Source organism: Lepisosteus platostomus, chromosome 14 (assembly GCF_059453375.1).
Source record: "Lepisosteus platostomus isolate fLepPlt1 chromosome 14, fLepPlt1.hap1, whole genome shotgun sequence".
Taxonomy (NCBI): domain Eukaryota; kingdom Metazoa; phylum Chordata; class Actinopteri; order Semionotiformes; family Lepisosteidae; genus Lepisosteus; species Lepisosteus platostomus.
The window spans coordinates 27,428,789-27,446,777 of record NC_142624.1 but is presented as its reverse complement, the minus strand read 5'-3'; the positions used below and the strand labels follow the sequence as shown (position 1 = coordinate 27,446,777).

The 17,989-nt window shown below is 34.5% G+C and overlaps 1 protein-coding gene across 1 annotated transcript in view; it reads right to left on the bottom strand.

Moving 5' to 3' along the window:
* Positions 1 to 17,321, bottom strand: part of csrnp3 (cysteine-serine-rich nuclear protein 3) — a 47,104-nt gene extending 29,783 nt beyond the window's left edge. The window contains exons 1-2 of the mRNA XM_088605419.1: positions 17,058 to 17,321; positions 14,028 to 14,098 (exon numbers count right to left, since the gene is read on the bottom strand). The gene's annotated coding sequence lies outside the window, so the exon portion shown is untranslated. The remainder of the gene's footprint in view (positions 1 to 14,027; positions 14,099 to 17,057) is intronic.
* Positions 17,322 to 17,989: the final 668 nt, after the last annotated feature.

The following is a 17,989-nucleotide window of genomic DNA, read 5'->3' as shown; positions in this document are numbered from 1 at the left end:
AACAGTAAAACTTCAGTCATTGTTTGTACTATGCTTGAACCAGAAGTCTTCTTTCCTTCTCTCTACTGAACAATGTAACTTAATCATGCAGTTCATGATAACCACACCCTCTCTTGGCTTGATGTTCTCTCATTTTACTGCTGTTCATACTGCCTGTGTAATTGGCTTGGTAGCTACAATAAGACCTACTGCTAATTTTTCAGCTCTTTGGTTATTTGCTACCATTGTCATCGACGTGTCCTTGAAATATCGTCTTGCTCCTGTAGGTTTAAAGTCCACTGTGATTACAACCTGTTTTAAAAAGAACCTGGCCAAGACTAAAGAAAATAATAACTACGGGCCTAATTCCAATTGTCCTTTTCTCACAATAATCAAGCTCAAAAGATGGTCGCTTGCAGAGAATGAGCTCTTCAAATGTTTTTAGTTAGGGTTCAAACAGAGACACAGCACTGAAACAATCCTGGTTAAGGTAATTATTTTCTGATGGCTTCTGAGTCCATGTCACTAAATATTATTTTCTTTGATTTACAGTATGTGCAGTATTTGATATCTACTGAATTGCATGAAAATATATCTAGAGATTACTGCTGCATTCCAATCTTAGTTGGTTTGGCACCTATTTGAATACTCTTGGTGGTTTTAAATCGGATGTTTTCCCATTCACACTCACATGCTGGTGTTCCACAAGGTTGCGAGCTGGATTCTTTACTCTTTTTATTTACATAATCATAATAATAATAAACTTAATTTTAAATATACACCTTTAAAGGTAGCTTCTCAAAGCCCTTTACAGAAAAACAACAATAAAAAAATACACAAGATACTGTTTGCACAATGAGAGAAGATAGTAGATGGTGGTTTTGAATACAGTAGGAGCAAAGCCAGTTAAGTAAAGGCTCCTCTAAAGAAGAAGGTTTTGAGTCTGGATTTGAAGGAGTTTAGAGAAGGTGACTCTCTGATAGCTTTGAGGAGAGACTTCCAGAGCTTTGGGAGACCAGAATTAGAAGAGCAAAGGTTGCGAGGTGGGAAGTAGGGTGATAATAGTTCAGACAGGTACTGAGGTGTCAAGCAATGCAGAGCCTTAGAGGTGAGCATGAGGATTTTGAAGTCGACACGAAACTTAACAGGAAGCCAGTGCATTCTGGCTGCCGAATTTGGGACATACTGGAGGTTGTTCAATGTGGATTTAGAAAGTGAGTTTCAGCCACAGTTAGTGATTACGTAGGACATAGTCTAGCGATATTTTGGAGGTGAAAGAAAGATGTTTTGACAATACAGTATGTTGCACACATGGGTCGAATGTCAAGCCTGAATCAAATATCAACCCCATGTTTAGTGTTCATTTCAGACTGAAGTTCAAGTACAGTGCCATCCACAGATAGGGTCACAGCACTGGCTTTATAGAGTTGATGGGGGGTGCCAAAGACTTCGGTCTTGTTACAGTTTTTTTTTTTACATGCAGCCTTTTGGTCAGGTCATTTACCCATCATGGACTTGGGTTTTACTGCCTAACATGAGCATAGCATTGCTTGACATGACATGTCTTTAATTTATCAAGATTAGACAACAGTAACACCTAACATAATTGAGTATCTTCTAAGTTACAAAACAGGCTTCAGTTATTCAAATCTCTGGCCCACGTTCTTAAACTACAGCAGGTTTCTAGCTTGGGCATATAGCTCCCGTGTTGTGTACATTTTTCATTCAATCTTCCAATAACGTCCTTCATACTTTGCCAAAGTCAAGGCTCCTCACAATGGGTGATAGAATCTTCTCATCAGCAGCACCACGTCTGTGGAACTCATTGCCGAAATCCAATAGAGACTCTACAACTGTCAACATTTTCAAATCAAGGTTTCACTCAAGGTTGTACGTACATGTACTATTTAGTTTTATGCTTGGTTTTGCCAAGTTAATTTACTGTCCTCCCACTTTTTTTCTGTTTCTGTTGTGCATTGTATGCATGCTATTGTACAGCATTTTGAGTTTGTTGAAAAGTACTCCTAGATAAAATTGTACAATTATTACGATCGTAGATAAAATATGAAAAATATATTTGGATTCATCTCATGCCCACATGCTGACCTCTCTACATCTCATGTATTGTATCCATACAGGTAAACCCAACCAGAAAGTGAAACAGAACTGAAAAGGGAAAAAGATTTACATGGGGGAACCCACATACCAACCCACCAACCACCAACCCACAAACCATGGGAAATTAAAAAAACAGAGAACAGATGCACACATTTTTATGAATGATTACATTCAAGAAATTTCAGATCACAAACGTACAAAAGCAAAAGCTGTTTTTGCATGTGCAAAGAATCCTTTCTTAAGATCTTTCTTTATGTTGCAAAAAACGAAGTCTGAAATCTGTATTCAAACTAAAAATCCTGGAAAAGCTCAAATAAAATACTCCTTTTGGCTTCTCACAAAAGGAGAGGGCAAAAAAATAAAAGAGATCCTGCAATGACAATCCTGACTGTATTGTCTGTTGGATGTTGAAAGAATCTAGGAGTCATCACAAGTGAAAGCCTTTTTCAAGATGAAAACAAATTTCATCTCAAAAGAAGTCATTTAAGCCCACACACACAGCACATTTATTGACTGTATGTAAATAAGCCTTTGAATTTTTCCTAATATATTTGTTAACTTGTAATCACCCAAGGCTATAGACATCTCACCACACAGAAAAAAGAAAAACCCAGATCCATCTCCCACTCAGCACTCCACACACGAATGAAGCTGCTGCAATGAAAATGACCAGTATTGATCTCTCTGCCTTCCTCTAACAATAGAAAAACACTGCCTTGTTTTCTGAAGCAGGAAGAAAGGTATTGCAGAGATAGCTGGAAGGGGAGGAGGACAGCAGGGATTTAGTTGTATATCCTACCATCAGGACGTCAGTTACTTTCAATCCATGTTAATGAACTAAAAACTGGTGCACGTTGAAAACTAGTCTCCAGTCTGCATCAACAAAACTGCCATTCTGTTGATACAGTATCACTTCAGACAACACAATGCTCCTCTAAATGTTTGAGAATTCCTCTTTTTGGTGTGGTCAAATACCATGTTCTCAGATTGTTGCAGTGAGTCTAAAATAATTCTGAAACATAATAAACACATATATGACACACAGATATGACAATATACAATCTACAATCGGAGACAAACCAAAATCTTGACACCCTGACTAGGTTTTTCTTCCTTAGAAATGTGTCTGGCCAGTGCACTGGCTTTGCATATTGAATTACAGCACTGATGTTTCAGGTTTAAAATGCAAATCTTTAAAACTCGAGACATGGTTAACAGGATAATGTACTTGGCTTCCAAGGATTGTCAGGGCTATTGGATAGAAAAAAATACCTTCAATCCATCCTTCATAATTCATTTCCTAAAATTGTGTTTAAATGCTTGTTTAACTATTGCTTTTCAGAAAAAAACACATTCTTATCCAGATCATTTCTACATCTGTAGAGTCAGGAAATTAGGAAGAAATTAGAGAAATCTACAGTTCATACTCTAGTAATGAAGCTAAAGTCTTTATTAGTATCTCTGGTTCAAAGATAAGTCTCAAATGAATCTGAAAATTTTAGTTTTGCGCTTATTATCTATTTATTACAAGAAAAGTATATTTTAGTTACAGCATGTCTGAACTAATATTGTCATATTTAAAACCACTCACTCTACTGAATTTTTTAAAATATAATAACATCAATAATGACAAGCCTTATTTTTTTGTGATTGTGAAGAGACACAAATTTAATCTTTGAACAATGACAAATAAACCACTATGTAGCATCATCAAGGGACTGAGTTTGTTTTTCCATAATCAAGGTCAGAGTGTTGATCACAATGACTAACTACAGTAACTCATAAATACATGATTTATTCATAACTATATTTTCCCAGGGCCCCTAAAGTTCAGAGAAGATCCTATTTTGTTCTAAGAGATCTAACTAAACACCTTGCTAAGGAATTCTTTCTTTAATGCTTAGAATGGGGGGTACACATTTGCAGTTCACAGATGTTCTCATATAATTAGGAATTATATCACAAATAAATCAATGAAGTGAAGTGAATCTTAATGCTACTGAATAAAAATCAAACTGTAAAACACAATGGAAAGCTAAGTGATAATATAGACTTTACAACTCTGAAACAAAAGCTTGTCAATTAGTTTAATATTTTACCAAAACCCTTTTCTATAATTTATTAAATATATTTGTCTTGCATATAAATAACCAACACCTTGAAAATGGGGAGAATTGTTTAAAGAAATTCAGGACTCAAAAAATGAAATTATCTCTGTAATCAACTCTCATAGTCTGTCGCAAGCGTATGATTGTAATATTCGTAATACAAAAACTCCTACTGCATTTAAACTGAACTGCATTTTCTTAAACTGAACACACAATTTGCCTATCTAAGCCAGATTTAGCCCATCAAGCAATGATGTAATTTTTTACAATATCACTTGTACAGCAAGTCTTGAGCACAGAGGATCAGTGCTGAAAGGGTTAAAGTAAAGTCACAGCAGAGGGAGACAGAAGGCTAAAATTAGATTCTGAGTGAGTACATGCCATGAAAAGATGACTCAACACCCATTTGAATCCAGTGGCATCATATTCCCAGCATTTTGTATTTTCTAACCAGTTCAATCTTGAACCGTTAGGCAAAAATTAACCTTAATGGCACATAACAAACCCTGAAAGCAAAAAAGCACTTAGAGGTTTGTAGGGTGATGAAAAACATTAGCCCTGAAATGAAAGCTCAAGGCTCACTTATTTTAAATGTAAGGACTGCCCTGGAAGCATCCCTAGGAAACTAAAGAATGACATTTGCCAAGTTCTATTTATTTTCTGAAGCCATCTTTGTGCCTTAAAAAGAAAGATTTGGATAAAGGAAAATACTGATTTTAGAAACAAAAACATTCATTCTATATCTAGGTCTTGGTAGTCATTTCAAAACTGTTGTGTTTAAGTGGGCACCTTTTGATCCAGCAGAAAACTAGGGCTCTCTAAACATTTTACGATTCTAAAGAAAGGAAAAAAAAAATCCCTTCACATTGTCTGCTAGAGTTCAAAATCTACACAGAATAAGGATTTAGCCCAGGGGTACAAGAATGAAGGCTCAATAATTAATTAATCTCAAAGTTTTGCTGCAGATTTTTCTAACAATCATTTACCCCCAAAGCCATTTCCAAAATTATCCTTCTATTTAAAATGTGTATGTTTTATTCTCTTGGGAATGTGCCACTTGCTTGTCGACTTCATGTTAATTTACCCCGATTCAGCTTTTTCAGCTCAATGATTTCTTTCTAAAAAACTCTGATATTGAACCTAGGTACAGTAGGTGAGCTGATTCATGGCAAAGCTACAAAAGAACAGAACATGTCATCAAACGATTTCAGAATGTAATTTGGGGAAATATGCACATCAGAAAATGGGCTGATTAAAGAGATTAAAATTAAATCCATAAAATAGCTTTACCATAATCATAACTACAAAAACATCAATAAAAAGTACAATGGCAGATGATAGTAATATTGAATTCTGAAAAAGGTGGCATGGTGCCATGTGCTGCTTCACAGCTCTTAGGTAATAGATTTCATTTTGAGCATTTCCCTTTAAAGTAAAAAAGGAGCATAAATAACAACTCAGCTTGAAAACAAAAGAGAAAAAACACAAATTGTTCAAGATTCCTTTAAACTGATATAAACATTCTACTGACCCGTAATGCACAATGCTTAAAGGTCAAAACTAAAACTAAATTCACACCACTTAATGGAACCACCAATTGGCCATATTACTTTTGAATAGTACAAGTAATTTGAGGTCTCTCCAGCTGCCTTATTACACATACTGAAATATATTTATCTACAGGAGCTATCTTACCATACAGTTTTCTCACATTAAAACTGTGGTTGCCATAGCAATACAAGCCATAGAAAGAACTGCACTGGTATGATGGGAAACATCTGTTGAGAATTTATTCTATGGAAAATAACAGCAAGGGTTTTCAACCTGAAAATTAAACCTTTTACTGATCCTTGGCTTAAAAATTAAACACGATTCCCACATTTCTTGAACACCACAAGAATCTAATTTAAGCTAATGCCCTGCAATACATATTTACAGTTACACTTTGGTTACCATTAAATTTTCCTCTTTTATTCTCTGCTAAAACAAGTTGAAATCTATGTTCATTAGGCTTGATAGGGATGCCATCTTCAAAAACATAGAATGACTGAATCTGCCTTTATTTTCTCAGATTGTATTCAGAGATTTTTAAGGCACTACTGGTTAAAAACAAATGCTCTCTAGGTTCCTTGTTGGATCTTTTGCTTTCATGTTCATGTTAATCATGGCACTTATTAACGTAACACAAGCTCAAAATACATTAAGGTAGAATAAATAGATATCTCTCCAGAGACATCAAATCATTTTTATCAAGGATACATTTGTGAAACAACTTTAATTGTACAGCAGATTAAAATTAATTCATGCTATGAATGATTTCTTGCAGAATCAAACACTCACATTTGTTGTTTCTTTAATTATTTTAAAAGTAACAACTTCAGACAACATGTAGGTCATGAGGTATTACAATTAATGCTCATCGAGAATGAAAAGACCATCTTTATAAGTGGTATCAGTAGCATTGTGTATTGTAAAGCATGGAAAATGCAATTTATCTTGTGAATCATCACTGTTAAAATGAATTTGCACAGAGAATTGAAGAACATAAAAACCTTCACTAAATCAAGAAGAATAAAGTAAAGCATTGTGTAACAAATTACTTATTAAGTTGTCATTTTTGTTATTTAGAATGGGAAGCCAAACTGGCACCGATTTCATTCATAATATTCATTCAGGTATTTTGAAGCTTCTGTTTGTACACAATTTACAGCACTCTTTCATTCCAGTTATCTTCAAAAAAGAAATACAGATCTACACAACAAAACTTCATAAAATGAAGAATATATACAGTATATACACCAAACAAATACTGTAGTGCATCACCTGTGCAAAGGCTTGGCCACAGTACTGAAGACATTCTGAGCACCTACTGTACATTTTTACCAATGTTCTTTCACACAGTAGCGGGCTACTCTTTCATTATTAATAGTTATGACATGGCTGTTCCTTAGCATTCAGGATTAAACAATGTTGCAGTTAATCCTCACATCAGAACGAGTAACAGTTGCACGGAAGAATATTAATTTTGTATCTTTAATTTTCATTGATGACACTCAAAAGGAAATTGTGCATAATTTACTTAGAACACAGCATGAGTTTCTTGATATGTTATGTTAGCACCAAGGTTTCTTTTTTTTAATATTTTGAAATACACAATATACAACTCCTTATGCTTCAGATCCTGTACTGTGACCAATATTTACGCCTAGACATTTTAATTAATTAAGGGTTGACATTTTATTAATTAAGGGTTGAGGCTGTCCTGCAAACAAACAGAAAATGAATGACCTGTCAAGTCAGGCTGAGGGGCTCTTTTAAAAGTTACCCTGATACTACGAAAGAAATACTAAATAGCAAACTTGTAAGATTTTTTTTCTGATTGAATGGACATTTCTTAACAAAGTTTCCTCAGACTTTTACTCATCTATTACAGGAAAAGCACATTTTCAGATAACAAAGAAACTGCTTAAAAAAATTCTTCAGTGTAAGTAAATTTCTCAAAATATGTAATCCTTCCTGCAATTCATGTTCAGCAGTTGTTTAAACAGTGCAGCAGTTATGTTAATGAATAATGTTCAATTTTAACAGTGATGGGAGAAAGGAAGATTTGTTTACATCTGCTGTCTGTTTAATCTCTTTAAAAAGATTTTACCCCTTCTCCCCCCAAAAAAACCTAAATAAACGTAACCTTGGTCTATAAATAAAAGTTACTGAAAATGAAATGAAAGACTTTGCTTTTCATGTTCTTGCTACAGAAGAGACCGAATTACAGAAGAAACTTCTGTCATGTTGGCTTCCTAAGAAAAACATACAAAGAGACGGAATTCCTTAGTTCAGAACTCAATTCATGAAACTCAAAAACTACTACTAAATTAAAACATTTCATGTGAGTGTTTTAATATAAAACATGATAGCTTTGTTCATTAAAAAAATTAATTACTTTTTGCAAGAAAACAAATACTAGACTAAATAAGCCTAAATGAAATATTAAGCAGGCTCCTTTCTGCCCAGAGAAATGTAACATCTAAGTAAATACCAGCTCATTTATTGTGGAATATTTGGCAGCCAATTTAATAAAAAAATAAAAAAGCCAATTAAAAGTCTGCATCCTGCACATAAATTAACGCCATTTCAGCATCAAAAAGGAATTTCTTTTCATGGCTGAAAGCAACACTCTGTTTGACAGATTTTTCTCCTGTAAATTGTTACAATAAATCTTTAAGCAGTTGCTGTAATATATGTGCATGTACTGTATGTAGCATGTCTTAAGGCCCCTTCTGTAATGCTGTTTAGACAGGCTTTAAGACATTACTTTGCTTAGAAACACAAGCCTTTGAAGGTACCTTGGAGGCTTCTATTTTAAAGCAAACACACTAAAATACTAAGCAAAATATGAAAACTGATATCTGCAAATCTATTCAGACAAAGAGTAAGATTATTAAAGGTTATTATTAAAAAATAAAGACAAATTGGAAATATTATTCAAAACAGAATCATGTCTGCATGATCCGTGACAAGAATGACAAATCTAAAAAAGGAACTGAGAAAAAACCCACTATCAGGACATTGTGTTTAAAGATTTGAGAATATTTAAACCCTTGTTGCACTTTACATCTTGTTGTATCAAATAATCAGATTATATCTATTATTACCTCCATTTCTGCAGATAAATTGTATTAGATTCAGGACTGTACCTCTTAAAGCTGCTACATTGAATATCAATGCAGATTTTTTTCTTTCACAAGGAGCCCAGAGAAATAATTAAGTTAATTGAGGGGAGAGGTTAGAGATCCTTTCTGTTTTTCACTGCTTCTCAGCATGATCTATTCTCATCTCAGCATACCTTGTCTGTTTCGATCGTAGTAAGGTTTTCTCTGATCAAAAAACAATATCTCCCCCGTCCACACAAAGAATATTTGTATTTCATTCTGGTAATGTACAAAAACTGACTGCTTATACCGAATCACACAATATATTAATACTGTATGGGGAATGCTAGTCCTTGTAGAAGATTTATCTTATGTTATGCATAATAATGAGCTGTGACATATATTCATTTTTGGCTAATTCATGCATTCATTGCTATCCAAGGTGTGTTTTCCAGGAGTCAAGTCCTCTATATTTAAAGTGGAACAGTACTTCAGGTGTGAAAGTCATTAACACTTTACAGTACTTTTCATGCTTTATATGATAGCCTGTATCAAATTCGATTTCTTTGTTTGGGAGATAAATGCAGCAAAATGTTCAAAATTGTTACCAAATATCTAACTAAAAATAGAGTTATAGCAGATATTTTTAACATCTCAAAATCTAGAAATACACAGAAAAAATGTATCTTTTTAGTGTCCCTCATTTAAAGTATTTCACACAGAACAGTCAGGGTGAGAAGAGCTGAAACCCTTGATAGCATCGTTCTTACTTAGTGAACACGATTACTATAAATCTCCCCTTTAATTCCTAGGAAATGTATTAAATCTTAAGTGTTAAATTGTAATAAATCAAATCAACATATACAATTGTGCACAGAAAGCCTACAAAAATAATTGCTAATGAAACCTCGAAATGGAATTAATCGAACGGTCACATTTTCTGCCTGAGCTTTTTAACACGGTTATCTATATAGGCTCACAATTGCTTATTAAGAACAGTGTGTGCTTTCTTTAGGATTTAGCATGTAATATGCTTGAGACAAAGTGAAAATTCCTTCCAGCAGCCATGGCAACATGCCATGACAGAAAGGGGCCAGAACAGTAACACTGAAACCACAGCTTTTGTGGTTAAGCACCACATTAAAATCATTGTTTTGGGAAGCATATAGGCCATCCAGATGCATTCTGAATATCATCACTGCAAAAATAATCTCCATTTACAAACATTTCCATAGCAATGCACAACAGTTTAATTCACGTGCAGTCTTAGAGACAAGCATTTCTGCTTGTTTTAAAATTAGTTCAAAATTACATTTTGTTGCAGTGTTTTAGACTGTAAAAGAGTCCATCATGCTGTATGATGATCTTAAAAATGGCACTATTTGAAGTAGTCATTTGCTTCCATTTTTAAACGGCTGAGTCAAAGAAACCAGACAGATATATTAAACGTTTCCATTCATAAAATGCTGTAAAATTATGAAAATATCCTCACTGAATCTTCTTACATTAGTATGCTTCTGTAAACTTCAAGCACTTACGAATAGATTAGGTCATTCTACCTTTTTTTGCCTAGAGGCAAGCAGGCTACGGAACGGTACATTCTTATTTTATCAAACCTGCCTTACATGAAAGGCTCCTTCGTTTCACTTTTAACTCTACAATTTATTTTGCAGACCCACTTGATTTGTGATTTAACGTCTGACCTTTTGCATTGTGTTTTACATCTGTATATGAATGAGGCATTGTGCTACCTTTTCGATCATGCATGAATTCAGTCTGTTCCTACAGAATGGAAAAATTAATTTTGCCCTGCATCTTAAACTGTTATGGCAGCTATCCAACTGCATAGATCACATGTTAAGAAAGACCTGAAGAGTAATTTTAAAAACAATATGTAATATCACCCTTTGAAACCTGGAATTCAATCTGTTACTGGAAAAACGACTGACTGCTTAAAGATGTATTCTTTATTAAGAAGTACTTAAGACTATTATGTTATTTACAGTTTTGTTTTATTACTATAGAAGAATGGCTGCCTAACTGTCAGGTCATATGGAAAAACTGTCTGGTCATTGTGAACAACACAATAAAAAATACACGTTTCTGTAATATAAGCAGCCTTGTGGTATATTAAAGCCATTATACCTGTTCAATTCTCACTACATTTTAGATAAATGTAGATGCAATTACAAACTAAAAAGAAAAGGTTACAAACAAAAGGAAGTAATTTGGACCTTTTTTGGTTTTAGTCATGCTTGCAGGAGTAAATGCTAATCAGATATCAAGACAGCGTTGAAATAACAGGGTTTGATGTATATAAAGTTTACAATTTTAGAAATCCACAGCTATCCAGTGGAAAAATGGATTAATGTACAGTATGTAGTCACTAGATTCATACATAGCAGATCATAGCAGATTTCCATGTGTTCTATACAAGGAAAGAAATGAGACAAACCAGCGTTTCCAATTAAGAATCAGAGCTTCTTATCGAAAAACCAAGTTGTATAATGTTTGAGAAACACAATCATTATCCAATATATCATGTCCAGAATGTTTTTGTAGACACAAAACAAGCTCAAAGAGAAGAGATAATCAAATATAAAGGATATAACAAATACAGAAACAAAGGATTATACAGGTTATGATGTACAGGTAGTATACAGTATATAAAAATACTATACAGTATATGAAACTATGTATCTGAACATGCTTCTTATGACCGACCTATATAAACTACTGTATTAAACTGTAGAGAGAAGGATTTCTCTGACTGAAATAAAAAATACACTGGCAGCCTCTTATTTTCATTTGGCCTTTATTACAGGCAGAATGATTACAAGCTAGATAAACATATAGACGGGCAGAAAGCCATAGCATTGCAGAAAAGGAAAGAGCTTTAAAAAATTTGCTTTCATTTGTGTTTCAGATCTACACAAATGAGATTACCGCATTTTGACAAAGGAAAAAAGCAGAGTACAACAAAAGCAGATGTTGTACTATCGATGCAACACTGAAATGCAACCTTGGAGTGGCTTTCACAGCATTGAATAGCAACTTCTCATTACATTAGCAAATCCTTCAACAGGAAAATTAATTGCAAAATCAAATTTGAAAAGTGATTTCAAATAAGAGCCCATTTAAGGAATATGTCAATTTATGATTTTAAGATAATAAACGTTTCTACGAAAATTCTATCTACTGTTAAGAACAAATGTTCCCAGCATGTACAATGTAGTAATATACAGTATGTAGCTCCTGAGCATCATAAGTGCCATTGGTGATTATCATTAAGAGAAGAAAATTGTGAAATTCCCTTTTAAAACTGACAAATCCGATGTCATTGGTTTTGGTGTTTTCCTGTTCAACCAGTGCATTATTACTGTCTCAGTACTCCTATTTCTTCAAACCTCTACGAGTCTGCTACCTTCATTTCTTTCACTGACAAAAAAAAACTTTAATTGTAGGCAGAAAAGGTTTGATGGATTTATTTACAGTGATAAATAAGACAGTTTTGTAATAAAGCTGCCCATGTGTGGAGAGAACACTGGGGGAAAAGAAATATCATAACAGACTGAAAAGGAAATAAATGTGAAAAAAACAGTTAAAACCTATGGGGTCGTTGAATTTCAAGATTGATTTTATTTTTCTGCTGGGTAATTCTAAATCTTCTAAAATATCATCATACAGTATGTGTCATAATAGGAATCAAGTGAAAATGGGTGAAAAATTATTCAGTAGTGTGGTGCCTATGACACTATATTGAATATATGTATACAGTAGATATTCAAATGTGAAATACACATTTAAAAAATAAATGGTGTCCCAGATTGCACAACTACTGACATCACATATGATGTCAAAAAGATATACAGAACCCAATTTAAACAGCTGCAGAAAATTAACAACAAAATTTCAAATGTACATAAAGGAAACAATGAGATGCATCAAGACTTATTTATTTTTCTTAAATTTTTCAACCATTTTTGACTGGAATTTTTTTTCAGTAAATCCCTGGTCAGCCCCATCAGCATTATGAAACTGTCTTTCTCTCTCAGTAAGTTTACATTTGGCTTGGCGTCCAGATCTGCTTTTCTACTGTATTCACTGGAGTTTGTTTTTTTTTCCTCAACATGTGCTGCTGTTTCCTTTTCTGAGACCTTGTTATTGACAAGTCTTTGATATTTTAATATAGTGGACAGTGACAATACTGAGTGAATAAACAACAGGAAGACTGTCACGAACAAAAAAATGGCACAAGATGCTCTGCCCGAGTCTGTCATTGTGGCTTCACTGCACACTCCCATGAGCTTCACAATCACTTTTACACTTCCTTTGGCTTTAAACGCATAAACTTTAATGTTGATATGACTATAAATTCAAACAATGTTTAAGAAGACCCAAGTATATCTGCTGAAGCTGCTACCGTACAACTGTTAATCTTGGAGCAATTAGGACACTTCTCCTAATTTGAGGAAATATGTTAGACATGGACTACTGTAGCTTTCAAAAGGGGAAAAAAGAATTTGAGTCTAAAACTAATTTCTAAAACCTGATTGTTATTACAGAACAATTAGTTTACAAATAATTTGTCTAAGCCACATTGTGCATCAGTTTTAATGAGTGGATGCATTTCTTTCCAGCATAACTCATTTTATGAAATTCAGTACTTGGCAATTATGGTTATCTTAAATAAAACAAGATAACAACAATAAAACAAAAAATATTTCAAGAAATTAAGCTGGTTCTTACTCAATGTACTTTACTACATAATATCAAACAGATATGTCTTTAACAGGAGTTCAGTTTGCAGTTGACTGCTATTTGTGCACACTGGTCTGTGCAATTTCAAATGCTTTGCCAACAGTTTGAGGTTTCCCGATCCAACTATTTCAAAAATGCAAGAGGCACACACTTTTACTTGAACTTCAGATTTTCAGTTGGTTACACATATGGTATTACCACTAAAGCCTTTAGCAGTAAAACCCTTCGGAGTTTAAATCAGGTCCTTTTTAAAAATTATTTGCTGGAGCTGCTCATCAGCTCTTTCTTAGTATTTTAAAGTGAGTCACACTTCATCCAAGATTGACCATAGTAACGAGATATTACCACATTAGACTTTTAATCGGCAAAAAAACAGGACACCAACTACAGGATACTTTAAAAATGCACTTGCCTTACACAGCAAAATCATTTATGGCAAATACGTCAGAATCTGAAGTCACATGCCGCAGAAGCGTCACTGTCCTGTAAGACAAGAAGAATATGATATTCCATGATTCACTGAAACAGACATTGGATGTGTTTATGTAAGCAAAATGACAAACACCTGAAAACGGAACGAAGTGTTTAATCGGATTTCAAGTAAAATGAAAGGGTGCGATGAGCCAGAGCTGTGTCACATTACCATCTTTTACCCTGATCTTACGAGATCTCAGGACCTAGAAAAGAGTGGGCCTGGTCAGTACAGTACCGGAATGTGCAGTACAGGGAAAACCAGGATGTGACTGCAAGTGGTGATGATGGACCTGCATATGGTACTATTCGAAACCAACACCTTAGTATGGAGACCAGGGAACATGCGCTGAAGGAAGTAACATCCTTCAGTGGAGCCCCTACATCAACATCCTGACTATTTAGTCATTAAAGACTCCATGGTTCTGTTTGTAGGAGTAGGGATGTTAAGAAGCCAGATTGGATTCTGCTCTGGGCTTGCACAATCTGACCTTCCTCAAATCCACCCTTAATTTAAATAACCCTGTAGCTTCTTACTTCTCAAAGTGATCTATACTACAGAGGGGTTGGTTCATATTGGCTGCCATGTGTCACCTAGTAGGTGGGTGCTGCACTACAATGGTGGATTAAATGGGACCCCTTCTACATGTAGAACACCTTGGGATTCTTTGGGATAAAAATATAAATTGAATACAATTATTAAACTATTATTTTTCCCTTCAAAACCTGAAGGCAGTGATAAGCCCCTACCAGCACATTATATATTTTGATATATGTAATACATTAAGGCTTCTGAATTCTTCTCATCGATCTGGTAGACTTACAGTATGGAAGCTAAACTACAGCAATCATTTTCCATTACAACCAAGAATAATAAGAAAGCTTTACAATCTTAAAAGAATTGTAAAATAATTAAAAGAATGTCGAAATTTAAATGTAATAAATGTCTGATCAGTTAATAGTTTGAAGTTTTAATATAATCCAGTCCTACAGTACATTTAAAACTATATCTTGAAAGCAAAAGCTGAGATTTTAATATTCTATTTTAAATATTCACAGGTATTGAAACAAAAGGAAAGTACATTTAATCAGTTACTCTTTCAGCTATTTTGTTTGATAATAATTAGTTACTGTACTGATTAGTTCTTTGATAATGATGAGGTACCTATACAAAATGGTTAAAATGCAAAGACTTCTTCTGCATGTTATCGCATGAGTTTGGAATTACATATACAGTTTTGTTACATTAGCCTTTTATTTAAATAATTTTATTTTGGAATTCAAAAACAAAATGCCACAAAAATCTCCACACAAAAAAAAACTGCAATGTGATAGAAAAACATCAAGGATCTTTAATTACAATAAAAATAATGAGAATGTTAATACCCTCTGTGATACTAAAAAAAAAAGAATCAAGAGATTTCATGTGCGATGTCAGTGAAAGCACCACTGCTATTCATTTTTAATGACTCATGGAGCCCAGTGCTGTTGCTCACCTTAGTTAGGAGATAAATAATTGCCTCCTGAGGGAAGCAGAGGGGCCAACTCTGTCACGTCAGAGAGCTTAATACAGCTTTCAGTAGTGGTTCCTCACTAGATTGCTGATGGAAGCTAACAATTCTGTTTCGTGCTCAGTTGAAAAGGAGTTTTCCATAGACAATGTAGCTCTGATAAAAATTGCTATCAGGAGTTATCTACTGTAACCCTAACTGTATAGAGTGAATTATTGTGGATCTGCGCAAATAAGGGTTTATAGTTTACACAATGTTCATGATAAATACTGTGTATTTCTTCTTCTTTTTCCGGTTGCTCGTGGTTAACTTTTAACCTGAAAGAAGAAATCCAATCCATTTTATGGTGATTAGTTTGTTAAACGTTATAATTGCACTAGCTGCATTTCTGATAGCATATTCAAAGGGAAACGCAGGTTTAAATGTAGTGGTAATTTTGAAACTACTGCCAGGATGTGACCAGTTAACGTATGGACAGCTATGATAGAAACTGACCATCTGCCACTCATGGACTTCACATCCCTTTCAGATATTATTGATAATACGGTATGTGACATACAGTATACTGTATATAAAAAGTGAACTAACTACTGTACATATTTAAAGCATCAGGTTTCTTTAATAAATGTTATATCAATTAATTGGGTTGATAAAACACATTTAAATAAATCTGTCATACGTATGTTTTAATTGTATTGTATTGCAAATTGATTTTTTCAATTTTATATTTCAAGGTAGGATACCTTCAAAGAAGCAATCCATACTTATCCGTATGAGGGGCATTCAAGGTTTTTTTTTAAGTCTTTGGAAGTTCACCTTGAAAGCCCCAAATAATTCTATACATGTGTAAAGTGCAAAATTAGTGTGTCTCTGGATTTTGCAAGACTTTTAACGTAAAATCAAAGATGGATAAATGGAGTATTTGAAATTGAGGTCAAAACAGCATGTTAAAAACTAAATATGTACTGTAAGTGTAAGAGAAAATAAAAGCTCAGAAAAAAACTACAGTATATACATGTATTCATAGGCAAGATATTTGTTTTGTGCATTATAATTATTTTACATGATACTGAAATATCATATGTTTTACAATTGAAACAAAAACAAAAGATTCATTACAATTTTATAATCTACTGTAAATGTAACGACTTACATTTCAGGGGAAAAAAATAACGGACATGAAATAAATGAAAAAAAATTAATGGGAATAAATATATTTAATGCAACCATATAATGACCGATGATAAACCAGTTTATTGTTTTTTTGTGAGCAATAGACGACTATGAGTCGCTCTAACGATGCATCCCGTTAAGATCAGCAATTATTATTGTATTGCCGCAGGAGAGAGAAAAAAAAGACACCGGTTATTTCGTCTCACAGAACAAACACAGAGAGCGCACCACACGATTTGATACCATTAAACTAGATAATATTGAAAACCAAGGAATCAGGCACTTACCATTTACAACAGTACAACCACCCGCACAATGATCACATATGATTAGATGGTAGCAGAATTTTCTTCTTATTGACTATTGATATTCGTCTTTTACTTTTTCTTGCGTGCACAATACAATTTGCTTCAATGCACAAACACTACAAAAGCAGCTTCTAGGTAAACCGTATCTAGATGTGAAACGTACAGTACGAACCGGCAGATGCTGCATCCACACACTTTGCGTGAGTAGGAGAACAGCTCTTCCGGCTGCTATTAGAAACAGTGGTGCAGGGTTAGTCTCACAGAGTAACAGCAACAACGTGACTTCACTCAGCCAATCGTTCCCACATGGATTAAAAGAAGGGGGATTCGACTCGGACTGGCACCAGGAAATGCAGCTTTTGTGCTGTCGAGTCAGTGCGTACAGTATAATGTAGCTGCGTTTTCAATGGAAAAATCGGAAAACGACACAGGGACGTTAAGATTTCTGTGTACACTGTAGGCTATGTATAGTATACACTGACGGCTGGCATTTTTAGTGTCTTTTGCACCCCCACCTTATTAAAATGTTTAATTTATAATAAGAATTGCTTACACTTACAGTATATTCTTGACACTTCACTCACCCGCTTTACAGATAATGGGGACTCTCCTCCACCACCACCAATGTGCAGCATCCACCTGGATGATGCACCGGCAGCCATAGTGCGCCAGAATGGTCATCACACACCAGCTATCAGTTGGGGAGGAGAACAGTGATGAAGCCAATTCATAGATGGGGATTATTAGGAGGCTATGATTGGTAAGGTCTAATGGGAAATTTGGCCAGGACGCCAGGGTTACACCCTTACTCTTTCGAGAAACGCCCTGGGCTTTTTAATGACCACAGAGAGTCAGGACCTCGGTTTTACGTCTCATCCGAAGGACGGCGCCTTTTTACAGTATAGTGTCCC